This window comes from Myotis brandtii, unplaced genomic scaffold (assembly GCF_000412655.1).
Source record: "Myotis brandtii unplaced genomic scaffold, ASM41265v1 scaffold504, whole genome shotgun sequence".
Classification (NCBI taxonomy): Eukaryota; Metazoa; Chordata; class Mammalia; order Chiroptera; family Vespertilionidae; genus Myotis; species Myotis brandtii.
In genome coordinates this window covers 4,072,021-4,082,034 of record NW_005369217.1, presented here as the reverse complement: position 1 = coordinate 4,082,034, position 10,014 = coordinate 4,072,021, and the positions used below count along the sequence as shown (strand labels likewise).

Here is a 10,014-nt window from a genome sequence, read left to right as displayed (position 1 = left end):
AATCTAAAACTCTGATGTGGGGCCCGGAAGCCCTGCAGATGATCTGAGGCAGGCTAAAGTTTGAGAACCCTGCTCTACACTGAGCTGCCTTCTGTAGGGCATTAAAACTTGAGGTTTCCTTCAAGGGCCAGAGAGTCTTGCTGTCTACTGGTTAGGGACTCTGAGAAGTCAGAGAACCAGTACCTGCCACTACCTGCCTTGCTAAAAGACCGCTTGATAAGACCCAGCATATTTCATTGGCTTGTCAATAGCCCAGCCTGTGGGTGTCTTTTTCCCCTTAACCATTCACAGAACAGGAAAAAAAAAACAAACAGCTTTGCTCTAGTCTGTGGTCAAGAGGAAGACCAGGTTCTCTACTTGGCCATCCTTGACCATGACACTTGCTTCACAGATACAGAGATGCTCACTGTGTTTCAATCCAATGTTTTCTCACATTTGCTGCCAGCTCTGTCTGGACCTATCTGTAACCCTTCTATCTCTCATCTCCTGCCTCTTCAGGAGAAACACTTATGTGGCAATGCCATCAGCTGACATGCTGCACTCCTAGTAAGTGCATTATGCAATGAAAAACTTCTTAGAGTTCTGGAACCAAATATTGTCCCCCTAAGGAGCAGTTCAGTAGCTACACTAATGCTTTCATCACCCACTGCTTCTATGAAATGTTTACAATCTCAGCTTTCCCCTGAATGGAACTGTTGTCAAGAGGTTCAGGGTATGTATAAGAGACAGACAGAATAATAAAGTGATTTTTATATAGGCTGAAAGGAAGTTAAGGAATTTTGATGGTTCAAGATGGGAGCTGGAAAAGCCTTTGACTTGAGGACAAAGGACCACACAGTCCTTAATAAGAGCTATACCCCAGGGGAAAGAGAGGGAGCCCCCGATAAGAGGGAAGGAAGCTAAACTGGCTCCAAGGTGCTTACTTGCAGGCAGGGATCAAAAGCAAACTATTCTTTAAAACCTGTTGGCCTCCTTTAATACAAATTAATTTGAGATCATTGAGTTTCTACAGGCCATGCGTTCCAATGCAGCATCAACATGGCGTGCTTCGGTTTACTTTAAGGTTGAGGGTGCAGACCTCCTGGTGGAAGAACATGCTGTGTACTGATTAGCTAGAGTTGCAAGGAGAGCTGCAGAGGAGCCATCCAGATCTCATTCATCTCTGTTCTTGCCTCTTGGTTGGTTTCTGGGATCTGTTGGTTTGTTGGTTGGTTTTGTGCTTGATTTGAAATCTTGGTTTTTATTGATCTACACCAAAACCAATTAGTACCAGAAAGGGCACCACATTAAGAATCAGCAAGCCTGACGTGGCCGTTAGATTCAGGCAGAACATTCCACAGCTTATAATGTGTCTAGAATCTAGACCCTGGTGGGTTATCTTAAGGATTAAGTGAGAAAATGCATGTAAATACAAGCTGTTAGCTATTATAGTCTATTTGCACTCATTGAGAATTTAGTGGGTGCTTGTCCCTGCATAGGCAAGGCTTTTCAAGGTCATAGAGGGGCTCTCCATGGAGGGCAGGTCTGGCTTGCACCGTCACCAGCTCCCCGACATAGCCCACTGAATTTGGACAAGCTCCTTACATATCTAAACTTCTGTATCTTTTCATCTGAAGAAACACATCCCCCAAGGGGGTTGTGGGGAGCAAATGAAGGTGATCATCTGAAATTTTCAAACTTCTTTGTCAAGCCAACAAAAGATAGCATAATAATTTTTTATATAAGTAGAATACATACTTTTAAGTTTTTAATTCTCATTCTGGTTGAACTTTTACTTCTGTGGTATAATAGAACCCCTGGATTTGGAATTAGAAGGCCTGAATTTAGGTCCTGCTTCTGCAATTCTGTCATTCATTACCTGTGCAACTTTGGTCCAGTCACTTAACCTCCCAGGGCCTCAGTTTTCTTATTTGAGAACTAGGCTAACATTATCTACCCACAGGTTTTTGTAACAAAAACAGAAGTTGTTGGGAGAGAGGAAGAAGAATGCATGTTGTGAAATGAACACTATCCAAATGTGGTTGCTATTAACTTACTTTAGACTGGGCTCCCTCTGCCTCCTGAGCCACTGCACCCTCCTCTTGGAAACTACAGCCTGGATTCCTCTTGTCAACCTAAGAGAACTGCCCGGAAGCATCACGGTTGGTGTGGGCATTTTGTAGAAATAGTAATTATAATAAAAGCCCCCACTTATTGGGCACTTACTGTGTGCCTACACTGGGCTGAGCATTTTACATGTATTGCATCAAATAGCGCTTACAACTCTGCGAAGTAGGAATTACTCTTCCCAGTTAGCAGATAGGCTCAGAGAGGTAATTGTCCAGAAGTCACACACTAATAACCTGAGATTTTGACCAACACCCAAGCCCGCACACTTAATCACTGTATATCACATTCTTTCCTCTTGTTTGCCCCTTGGAAGAAGAATGCAATCTATTTGGGTTGAAAATCCTAAGTCCTAACTCCTTAATCTTCATATTAAACTGCATGGAAAATGTTTAGCACACAACTTAAATTATGACCTGCTTTCTCACCCTCACTCCTCCCAAATGACTGCAGTGATTTAAAATAAATAAATAAATAAAAAATAAAACCTTGATGTAACCATCTCTGTTCCTCAACCTTAAGTGTTATAAAAAGTCTGAATCACAAAGGACAGATACTGTTTCTAGAATGATATCCGTTTGGTTAGTTCTAAGGTTTTTTAGTATATTTGACATAAAATATTACATACACACACACACACACACACACACACACACACACACACACAGTCTTTAAAGCTTTCTTCTTTTTCCACAAAAGCAGCCGAGAACATTTTTCCCAGGACCGGAGCTCAAGATAGTCCTGATACCAGATGCCTCCACAAGCTGGGCTGCTGTCCGTGGGACAGAGGAGCTGCCAAGAAGCCAGGCCATTTTCGCTCCACATTTGGTCTGAGGCCAGAGTGTTGTCTTTCAGCTTTTTTAGAAAGACCTCCTGGGGAGAGGTGGGCCCAGCAATGACTGTATGGGACCATCATGGCCCATAGGGTGTGGAAAAGAGGTAAAAGCCTTTTTAAATGGCCAAGATCTCACCTTTTTTCCAATGCAAAAAACAACAACAACAAACAGAAACAGTCCAGATTAACCTTTGCTTAAGGAGATAGGGAGTTCTAGTTCAATATTGCAGATGATGCTAATCAACTTCTGGTGAGGACAACGTCCTAGTGCTGTGGGCCTTAACAGCAAGCTCGGACCCACGAGTTTGGTCACAGTTTGCTTATGCGTGTGTTATTCAAAGTGAGTCCCAAGGAATGTTGTGCTAAGGTCTCACTGGGTCAGTTTTGAAAGGAGATATTCAAAAGGGAATACGTTGAAGGAATAGGAAAGGAGGCACTATTTTAAATCTTTGCTTTGTTCTATCACATTTTTACTTTTATGGGCTTCTGTAGAAGGATAAGGATGTATATCCTTGGCCTCCAGTATGGCATGGGGGCTGGAGACAGTAGAAAGGTAAATGCTTCAAGTCATTGACAATCCCTAGTGCATTCATTCAACAACTGTTTGGGGAGGGGGGTCACTGTGTACCAGGTAAGGTGCCATGTTCTACAGATACAAATGACCAAGAGCAGGCATCACCGCTCCCCTCATGGAACTTGGTATCTGGTATAGGAGATGGTCAACTATCATATAGCCACATGAATATATAAAAAATTGAAACTGTGACAAATACTGAGAAGGAGTGGCCATGGTGCTTTGAGAGCCTATGTTAGAAGAATCTGACCTAGTCAGGGAGGTCACCAAAGGCTTCCCTGAGAAAGTACTGCTTCCACTACCTATAGGATGAGCAAAAGTGAACTAGGTAAAGCAATGGGGAAGAGGGGGTGAATTCCTGGCCAAGGGCAAAGGCTTTGTGTTGAGAAGGAGTCATCTTGGTGGGAAGTCAGAAATATGAACTGAGGTCACCAGGAAAGCCCAACACTTCTGCCTCTAATCTCTAAATTCCCACCATTATTCGGGCTTGCTTTGGGTTAAGATTGTTTTTGCCTTAAAGAGTTATTTTATGCTCAGGAGAATAACCTAGTAAGTCAAGTGAATGGTGTTATCTCTTCAATTTTCTTCCTTTCTTAATAGCCAAAGTCCTTGAGGTAATGGCAACAAGTCCTTAAGATTTGTACAGGGATTTGAATGGTACTGAAGAAAAATAATATTCAGTTAGCAAAATGATACCTTGCTAGCAGTCAGATATTTAATGAAAATAGAAAAAAAACAAAGATTAATGGTTAGAAACCTAGTATCTACATGCAGAGAACAGCCAGTCACGATTTTTAAGCTTGAGTTTGAAGCATCTCTAGATGGTGGAGTCAGGATGGCAGTGAGCACCTGAAGAATCTTTCTGGTTTGCTGTTTGATGCTGCTGGGGATGGCATCAGTGTTCCAGTGAACTTTCCGAGTGGCACATACAGCAGAAGGCATGAAGGCTGCCCAGATGTCATCTGTTGTAGTCTTTTTTGTTGTTGTCGTTGTTAATCCTCACCCAAGGATATATTTTCCCCTTGAATTTTTTAGAGAAAGTACAAGGGAAGGAGTGGGAGGGAGGGAGGGAGAGAGTGAGAGAAACATCCATGTGAGACACATCAATTGGTTGCCTCCTGCATGCAGCCACCTGGGATAGAACCTGCAGCCCAGATACAAGCCCTTGACAGAGAATCAAACCCTCAACCCTTAGGTTCGAGGGCTAATGCTCTAACCGCTTAGCCACACCAGCCAGGGCTGTAGTCTTTTTTTTTTCACATTTATATCAAGCAATCCAGCTTTAGCTTGCATAGCTTTGTGAAAAGGGCAGTTTCAGTTCCAAATCAAGGAGGAAAATTTGGAAGTGTTAATTTTGAGTTATAGCTGGATATTGGAAGAAACTAAAAGAATTCAGGACTTAGCCAGAACTGGCAAAATGAGCTGGACAGAATCTGCAAGGGTGCACTATTGTTTTTTCATTGAAACAAAAAAAAATTTCTTTCTATAATCACTTCCATTTCTATCAAAGATACGCAAAAGACTAATTTGTTTGAGAACTATGTCTGGTCTCATTAAACTTGGCCTGATTATTCACATCAGTGCACCAAGAGCTTGCATGGTCCATTTTGAGTTTGTTTTGCTAGAACTTTTCAGAAGGAATCCCAGATTGGACTTTGAAAAGCTAGGAAATCAAGCCAAGAATACACTACCTCATTTTGCCTGTAATGCATACTAATTTGGCTGAATTCTTCTTTTCTCACTGCTCCCAAAATATCCTTACTCACCTGCAAAGTGGGGAACCCTGTAAGCCAAATGCAGGCCAGCTCTTCCAAAGGGGGCTTTATAAGCATTGGTTCCTTAAAGCCAACTTCAGTTCCTTAATGCTGTCCGGTCACGTCTGATTTGATGCACATCATTCGCAAACATGTCATTCCAATCTAAGCCTTGGTAACAATTGTGTCTTGTTACAAGAAGAACAGATTCTTATTGAACTTATGCAAATAACTACATTGCTATGAAAATAAGAATACTAAGAGTTTTCTCATTCTAGAGAGATCATATAGGAAGAAAAAACAAATAACTACATTGCTATGAAAATAAGAATACTAAGACAGATCATATAGGAAGAAAAAAGAAATGTTTCAACTCTGTTTACAAAGGTATAGTTTACAATATTGCTATAAGTTACAATAGTTTAAAAGAAAAAAAAGGGTTTTCTTAAATCTGGAAAACAAAACATTAAAGACCTAGCAATGTTTTAAACAAAAGTCATTAAAAATTATAGTCATCCTTATCAGTTCACTCAGGCCCATGAATTAATTCTTGTTCTGCTTGATGTTGGGTTAGCATTTTATGAATCTATCAGCTTCTTCGTTAGCTCTAGAAATTCTTCCTCAACCTGGTGGCATGGTCTCAGAGTTATTCCAGTGATGCCATCATGGATCATTCTCACGCATAAACTGCTTTCAGGGAAGAATCAGGGTAAAACAGTAACTGTCTGTGAAAGGTGAAGGGCTTAAAATGGCCTTGCTTAAAGTTCTGATGACAGTTCATTTGACAAAGAATAATTAGTTATTTCTGTGGCATACAACATTTTAACATAATAACTGGATAACAAGGATATTGCAAATTTCTTATTTTTTTTAATTTTAGGGAGAGAGAGAGAGAGAGAGAGAGAGAGAGAGAGAGATTTGCTGTGCACTTATTTATGCATTCATTGTTTGATTCATTCTGAACAGGGATAGAACTCACAATCTTGGCCTATCAGGATGATGCTCTAACCAACTGAGTTACCCAGCCAGAATCAGTATTGCAAATGTCTAATAACTTCATACAATTTCTGAAATATCTATATTAGTATCATAGATCCATGCACATATAACCTAAGAAGATTTATTATCACTTTTTTATGCAAAATTCCAGGTTTAATTTTTACTTATTCTGACATTGGTGGGAGCTGATGTCAAGAACTTAAAGGTAAGCAATAACTTTTGTTTTCTACCTCTTAGCTAAACAAAAATGCACACCTTGTGGCCTTTTCACTAGGCCAAACTTGCTTTTATACATTTCACATGAGAAGGCAGTATTACCCTTTCTTGAACAAAATGATCAGGTTACTGAAGGACCATCTTTAGAGGAAGTGTTTAATAAGCATATTTTGTTTAAATAAATCTTCCAGCAAAAAGTGGAGAATTTATTGCCTTTACTTAAGAGGAGGCTCTGTAGCCTTATCTCAAAATTCTGCATCTCCTTTGGCTTGTTTCTCTCTTGGTTCCACCCAAGCCTTATTAATAGTTTATTTCCTATCATCATCTCCATCTTCACACATTTTCTTACAACATTCATCAACCCCTCATGAGCCTGTTTCAGAGTCAGAGGAGGGCTTTTCTTTCCCTTTTCAACTCCAGTTGGGAAGTCCTACTACGTGTTTTGTTTTGTTTTTGTTTTTTTGCTTTCTTTTTACACAAGATAATCCCCATATCTGTCTTGACTTTTTTGGAACTGCCTTCCACAGAGATGGGTTTCAAGAGGTTCATGCTCATGGGGTAAATATTCCCATTTAAACTATTTACCAAAAGGTCAAGTGCTCTCTCTGTGACATGTACAAGCCTGGTCTCGGATGACCTCCAGTTAAGGTAATGTAGATTCTCACAAACTTGTCTGGCTGCTCCCACCCATAATTACTGATTCCCACTGTATATCCCATCGTAATGGGAGCAACCACCACAGCTGGGTTTTCATTGTCCACAGGTTCTCTTTCCTCTGTAATTTCTGCTGTATCTTGTTCTTGATTTCGGTCTGTCTTAGATTTTTCAGCTGTAAGAGCATCATGTACTGTTTTTCCAGTTACCTTTTCCAGAAGCACCTTCTCCTCTTCTAGATCCTTCTGTAGCTCTTCCCCAGCTGAAGCCATGGTCCGGTTGTGTTGGGCAAGGCCCGAGCTGCAGTGTGCCTGGGGATGAGCAGGAAACGCTGCCCCAGCTTGAGTGGCAGTGCCCATGGGCTCCTTCATCACTTCTTAATTGACAACGCTGCCCACACAACTGTGCATAGCAAAGAAACCTAATTAGCCGAACATCTCTCTTTTACAAGGTGACAGATTTTCCAGGAGTGCTCTGGGAAATCTTAGTTTGATGTCAGACTCCAGTTAGAATTGGATTTTGGAAAGTTGTCAAAAATGTCTAAAGGTGTGAACACTTGACTCCATAGGATCACAGGTCCCTGTGAAACCATACTTACCATTTCACCAAAGTGACAATTCAGAGATTTCCAAGGCAAATACAGAAAGTTAGTTATTAAAACTTAGCTCTTTTAATATTGAGAAGTCTTGATTTTCTTAAGTAACCCAAGACCTGACAAAGACAGCACGAAGCACAGGAATTTCTCTGAGACACAAACTGTTGGTTTCCTGGGCAGATAAATTAAAGGGCAAAGGAAAACCTTTTTCACAATTTCTTATTAAGAGCAGACTAATAATCTAAGAAAATGGTTTTGTTCCAAAGAGGGAAAACCAAGTTCTAGTCTTGCATCTGTGTACTATTAATACCAAGACTAATTTTTTAAAAACTCATACAAATAAATCCATCCAATGTTGGGCAGCATTGGCCACACAAGAAAAAATTCCTTTTCGTGATTCCTTGTTCAAAAACCTTCCAAAAATAGTTTTTAATTTATTCATTTTTTTTGTGATACTCTTTTCTTCTCTCATTCTGGAACAGTCGTTCTACACTCAGACAAAATTACTCTCCTTTTCCCCTAACAAAAATACATACTTCATGCCTTTCTTATTGTAAATACATCTTTCTTATTATATACAGAGGTGGTTTTTTTTCTTAACTCTTATTACTTCTAGTAGATTTATTTATAATATAGACTTTTTAACTATTAATAATCTTAATTTTCAATGAAAACTAGAAGCGGGCAATTATGAACTGTCTGTCACAATTATTCTATAGCAAATATCTGAACACATCATTTTACAATTCTCTAGAGGCATATGTCTTTTTCATCGTAAAGATTCTCATATTTATTAACAGACCCATATATTTTAGCTTCTATGTACCATATAAAAACAAGATGTCAAAATTAAATAAACTTTACTTATATTCAGCAATTAATTTATTAATATGTCATCTTATTTGGAAATGATCTGGATATTCAATGAATACTCATCATTATTTCAACAGTATAGCTTTAAGGTTCAAGTTATCAAAAAGCTTTTTATAATTATTTTTAGACATAGTATAAATCATAATTGTTGAAAAGTTTATTTATAAATTTGTATCCTATTTTAATCTATTTAATTCAGTTGTTCTTATAATCGTGCTTGAATTGCTTATAAAAGTTTTAGGAAGCATTAAACAAAAAAAGCCATTATCTTAAATTGTTTTTCTTGTTGATAAATCAGGAAAGTATCAATAAAAAATTAAACAAACAAAGGCCTAAATTTAAAATTATGGCTCTTCCCTTTCTTTTGGTTTTACTTATCATGTTCGACATGCATCAAGAAATTACTTTTTATTTTACATTTTGTCCTGAGGTTTGATTTATAGTGTTATAATCATAAATATGTAGTAGAGATCATATAAGCATGTTTGGCTGGTAAATCTTGGTAAGAAAACAATGTACATCCACATTACATTTAATGCTAAAAACTCTGAAGACATCCCTGTTTTATTTTACAAACAATTTTAAAACTACCTTTATTTACCAAAGAATATCCCAGATCAAGTGAATTAAAAAACAAAACAACAAAAAACTTGGGTTAATTTCTATATTTCTGAGAGTTTTAGGAAAACTTAGTTTATGTAAGTATTTATTTCCTTCTAAGCTAATTCTAATAGAACTCCATTGAGGATGTTTATAAATTAAATTGGTAATATTCAGAGATGGAAAAATATTGCATACATGTAGTATACATGCATACATAAACATACAGGCAGATGCAAACAGAGATGTTACAGCTTTCATTCTACAATTTTAGTCATGAGTCAATAAAATATAGTAATCGTAACTCACTGGTTTATCTCCACTTTATATCTTTACCTAAATTGCATTTCCAGCAAATAGGACAAGTAAAGGTTACCTGTGAGCCTATATTTGTGAAGACTTCTAAGACTTTCTTTTGCCCTGATGTCTAATCTGATGGAGGCTATGGACTAAGTCTTAGGGCAGTGACTGAGGAGTTATCTAGCAGCTGTCTGGATATCTCCAGTGCACATCTGAATAGACAAAATATTAATTTCTGCTTCTATATAGGTGGTGTTGTTTCTATTTTTAGCCTCAGGTGATTGCTTTTGGAGGTCCCAAGTCACCTGAGAGCCCCTGATGGAGGGTAAGGGGGATTAAAATTCAAGTGGCAGCAGGGAGCTGAGGGGTTGAAGTGAGAAGAGTCTGGCAGGCAGACAGAGGGATGGAGGAGACAGATGTGTGAGGGGGGACATATAAAAGTACTTAAGAGAACTGGAGGGAATACTGAAGATGGTAGGAGGAAGTGGGCGCAGACACAATGGGAAAA

At 38.7% G+C, this 10,014-nt stretch overlaps 1 pseudogene; it reads right to left on the bottom strand.

The window, feature by feature from the left end:
* Nucleotides 1-6,729: 6,729 nt before the first annotated feature.
* Nucleotides 6,730-7,464, bottom strand: LOC102244157 (annotated as a pseudogene).
* Between the last annotated feature and the right edge of the window lie 2,550 nt (nt 7,465-10,014).